Source organism: Macrobrachium nipponense, chromosome 13 (genome assembly GCF_015104395.2).
Source record: "Macrobrachium nipponense isolate FS-2020 chromosome 13, ASM1510439v2, whole genome shotgun sequence".
NCBI lineage: Eukaryota > Metazoa > Arthropoda > Malacostraca > Decapoda > Palaemonidae > Macrobrachium > Macrobrachium nipponense.
In genome coordinates, this window is record NC_087206.1 from 66,811,619 (window position 1) to 66,816,755 (window position 5,137).

A 5,137-nucleotide genomic window follows, 5' to 3' on the forward strand; every position below is an offset into this window, starting at 1 on the left:
CCACTGAGGGGTGAGAGATGTGTGTTTCTGATGATAGAAGTTCACCACTCTCAACGTGGTTCGGAAGTCATGTAAAGCCGTTGGTCCCGTTGCTGAATAACCACTGGTTCCACACAAACAACCAATGAAGGGGCCATAGCAGTCATAAACAATTTGCGCAGTCCACCGAGAAATATGGCGCTAGAGAAATGCATCTGAACCACAAATAGCGAATGATATTCTTAGGCTGAATCAATTAGTTTAGTTTCAGATGAATGGCCTTCCCCGGCGAAATTTATGAGCCTTACGTTAGAATATCACGATTTATGTAGCAGTGTCGGTCTCTTAATGGCTCTTATTTATGGTGACACGTGGAATGGCGAATCTCGGTCGGACTTATACATCGTTGATCAAGATATATCACCTTAAGCGCAGAGCCTTTCAAGCGCTAACAGATAAATGCGGACTTCGAAGAGGTCAGCATCTTTGAGTCGATAAATTCATTTTTCGTCCTCCGGCGTTTGAGCTTAATTTAGGAGGAACATGTTCAATTTTCCTTATGGAATTCAGAGTCAGGACATGACGGGCAGATTTAAGGTAAGGCGCCCACATTGTCACGTGACTCCCCCCCCCACCCCACCCCCCGCAATTGGTACGAATAACAGAACATTGTTTTTATACAGTGAAACAGGAACATGTTCGCTTTTCTTTCCCGAAATCATAATCAGGACATGAGTTTGGCGGATTTCCAGGGGGCGCCTACCTAGTCACGTGACCCCCCCCCCCCATTTGATACGAAGAACAGAACATTGTTTTCCTTACGATGAAACATCATTAGTAGCAAGGACTTTCAGACTTTAGGCAATTCGTACGTATCGAAAATCGAGGAAAGCTTTATGGCGTGGGATTCGTACCAGTTTGAAAGTAAATAGTTTTTAAAAAATTGCCCCCCTAGAGCCGAATCTCTGTAGCCAGGTGGTGTGTTAATGGTCATTTAATGACTTTGCTCGGCATTCTGTAGAGCCACAGACACAGTGTTAGTAGCAATTTTCACCTGCTACTTAATATCGGTATCCGTCCTTGAGGGATGTGTAGCCATTCACTGGTGTGACCAATAGTGTTACACGATGATACGGAGCATCAAAACAGTGCCTTGGCCTGCCACCTCGGTGACCGCGAGTTCGATTCTCGGGCATTCCATTGAGGCGGTAGTGATGTGCATTTGTGGTGATAGAAGTTTGACTCTCGGACGTGGTTCGGAAGTCAAGTAAAGCCCGTTGTCCCGTTGCTGAATAACCATGGTTTCATGCAGCGTCAAAACACCATACAAACAAACAAAACAGTGCGGCAGCTGTTTCAGTCCGTTTTAATTACATTGATTTTTATAGTTCCTCGTCGGACGAGTGGTTCTCGCGCTCTACTACCAATCCGGTGGTCCGAAGTTCGATTCTCGGCTCGACCAACGCGGAATCAGAGGAATTTATTTCTGGTCATAGAACTGAGATATACTTAACTTAATTTGATATTGTCAGAAAATTTTTGTGCCATACACACCTGCTGTTTACCACCAAACCTAATGGGATTTACAGAAGGCAATGGATCACTTGATTTGGGTATAACTGGTTGAGTCGCGGTGATAAATGAGCCATTTTTTAGGGTGTAAGATTTCCATTAACCAAGTTTGGACTCTAGACATGAATTCAGACTTTTTGAAAGTAAATAAACTAGGACGGTCCGTGATTACGTAAGTTTAGTTTTAAACAGTTTATTGAACGAACTCATCACACACGGTAATTTATCAAATAAATGAAACGAAGAGTAAATGGTAATGCCAGTTTCCATTCTCACGTCAATTTAATTAAAAATATTGTGGGTTAAAGCAATAAACACTAGTTCGTAGCTACACAAGTATCCTTCGCCTTTAATTGCCGTTTCAGAAACACCGAAAGAGAGGAGTAGGATCATTACAATAAATCTAAATTAAAATCGTACAATAAATTAAAAAAATTAAAATCCACAATAAATTTGAAATTGAAACCAAAACTACAATGAATTGAAATTGAAAATGCTGCAATAAAATTTAAATTGAAATCCTACAATAAATTGAAATTGAAATCCTACGATAAATAGAAATTAAAAAATCGCTGTCATGAAAATAAGGCCTGTAGGTTTTCACCGTGGATCCAATTTAATTTTATTGCACGAATAAAATGAAAAAAAAAACGAGTCCTTTCCAACTAGAGGTCAGATGGCAAGCAATGTTATGTTGAAATACCATTAAGACTGCTATTAGGAATACGTAGAACGCATTCCAGTTTTCCGCTTCTATTACAGGTATACAAAAGCAATCCCGAGTTCAAAAAGATGATGAGGAATATCTCTGCCAAATTTTATTCACTAACGTATTTTATAACATAGCAGATTTGAATTCTGTAGACGACTACCAGTGCTCCGAGTTTTGGGTAAAATCATCGAATAACCTAGCCATTGGTTGGCATCCATATTCATGGTTTTATATATATATATATATATAATATATATATATATATATATATATATATGTATATATATATATATATATATATATATATATATATATATATATATATATATATACATACCATATATATATTATTTATTATATATATATATATATATATATATATATATATATATATATATATTATTTATATATATATATATATATATATATTTATATATATATATATATATATATATGTATATATATATATATATATATATATATATATATATATATATATATATATTATTTTTATATATATATATATATATATATATATATATGTATATATATATATATATATATATATATATATATATATACATATATATATATATATACATATATATATTATTTATATATATATCTATATACTATATATACATATATATATTATATATATATATATATAGATCTATATATATATATATATATATATATATATTATTATATATATATATATATATATATATATATATATATATATATATATATCTGATATATATATATATATATATTGTGAATAAACTTCCTAGAATGAGGGTGGGGGAACGAAAGTTCCTCTAGTAATATGCTTTTATTTGAAATGTAGGCCTTCGTATAAAGTATTTATATCATTTTTATTCTTTCTTTTAGAGGGACAGTTTCCTTCACACCCAAACCAAAGAATTTTCAAGAGTTTCTCTACGTAAATTATCGATTTCAATTTTCTACTGTAACACAGAGCAGCCACTTATCGAAGAACATGTCAAAACAGACCGAACAAGCAAACTGTTAAAGTTTCCCCCTGAAACAATAATCAAGGATTTCGGCGTCCACCTATATCCAAGTTATAAGGTTGGTGACTCCCACGTTCCCTTGATGGTGACTCAACGAGAACAGGGGGTTACTTTGGCAAACAGGGTATCATCACTATTCAGTATTTACTCATTTTTTGTTTTTGTTCGACGGCGATCTGAGTGATGGTGTTTCTTATGTGGTTAGGTTGTTTGGTGGTGGATTTGGGCTGTTATGGTTGATACCATTTTACGGCTAGAAGAAATGAGGCTTATCTTGTGAAACTAAGACTGAAGTTTAGTGGTTTGAAGAACTACTACAGGCAGAGTCGTGAGGGAGTCTCGAGCTCTTCAAAAGGTAAGTTTCATTATCATACTTTGTTTTTAATAAGTTTTTTAATAATTTCGTAAGCTTATTTCCCCTTAGCGTATTGGATCATGGCTCTGGTTACTTTTAGATTTATTAGTACTTTGTAATTGGGTTTATTTTTTAGTTTTTATTTCTCGAACTCTTCAAAGGCAAGTTTCATTCTTATGCTTAATGTTTCTACTAACTTTTTATTATTAGTTTAAGTTTATTTCCCTTTAACGTACTGGTTCATGGTTCTAGTAACTATTAATTTTATTAGTGCTTTGTAAATGGGTTATTTTTGGTCTTTAGTTTTTTTTTTTAGTTTTTTTTTGTTCGAAGTTATTAGTGCTTTGTAATTTATTATTTTTGTTTGGTTACAGTTTTTTGTTTCTCGAGCTCATCAAGGTATAATTTCATTGTAATGCCTAATGTTTTAATTAACTTTTTTAGTAGTTTCGTAAGTTTATTTCACATTAGCGTATTGGTTCAGGAATGTTTAACTTTTTAAATTATTAGTGCTTTGTAAATCTCTTTTTTGTTTTTTTTGGTTTTTATTATGCTTTAAAAAATTAACTTTTGTTTTTCTATTTTTTCCCCCTCACATTACAAGCAGGTGATAAGGTACAAGCATCGTACTTAATACCTATTCTGTATAAGTTACCTGTCTCTATATTTTAAGTTTAATCGCTATTTAGTACAGCTCTAAAAGACCATATAGCATTGCTTTTGTTAGTCTTTTTCTCCCAAAATATCTTGTAGGGACGTAGGTCATTAATTTAACTAACCTTTTACGTTACAAATCTGATATTTTAAAGATAATAAGATCTCGGATCCAGAAAGGTTAATGCTTAATTTCTGTTGAGCCTGTTAAAATCTTACGTGACTTTTTAAAGTTTTATTTTGTTAAAATCTTAACGTGGAAATCTTAACGTGACCTAAGTTAAAAAAAAAAAAAAAAAAAAAAAAAAAAAAAAAAAAAAAAAAAAAAACAAAAAAAAAAAAAAAAAAAAAAAAAATTAAGCGTTTTGTCTACCTTGCATTTTACAAAGATATGCGTTGTTCCAGTGGAATTTTTACTAAAGCAAAACCATTTACAGCTCTAGAAATAATTTTGAAAATTTCATTAGGATTTTCGTGGAATCTAAAACCTGTCTTGACTCGGACTACAATTGACAAGGAAAAAAATAAAAAAGAAAAGAAAAAAATTCAAGTCTGGTAACTTCGTCTCAGGCTGCGAAAAAAGGGCCTTTTCCTTTCGCAAGTTTTGACTTCGTACAAACCAAGTAAGGAAGTGCTATGTAGTGAATCGTGTGAACCATTATTTTTTTTTTTCCTCCTCCCCTACAGAGGCAGTGCCCCTGTAGGGTGGAGGTCCCTCCCATGCCCTGTCCTCTATAGGTCTTATGACTTATGGGCATGTGCATGGGAGATTCTGGGGTAGGGCGTTAACTAATAACAAAGTATTAATTTTAAGGTGGTCATTTTCAC

General features: G+C 33.1%; 1 long non-coding RNA gene across 2 annotated transcripts in view; it reads left to right on the forward strand.

Annotated features, from left to right (window-relative positions):
• The window catches only part of LOC135225485 (uncharacterized), a 206,135-nt gene extending 201,308 nt beyond the window's left edge, over positions 1–4,827 (forward strand). For both annotated transcript variants that reach the window (XR_010316989.1, XR_010316990.1), the window contains one exon: positions 4,777–4,827. This is a non-coding gene — a long non-coding RNA (uncharacterized LOC135225485). The remainder of the gene's footprint in view (positions 1–4,776) is intronic.
• The last annotated feature ends 310 nt before the right edge of the window (positions 4,828–5,137 follow it).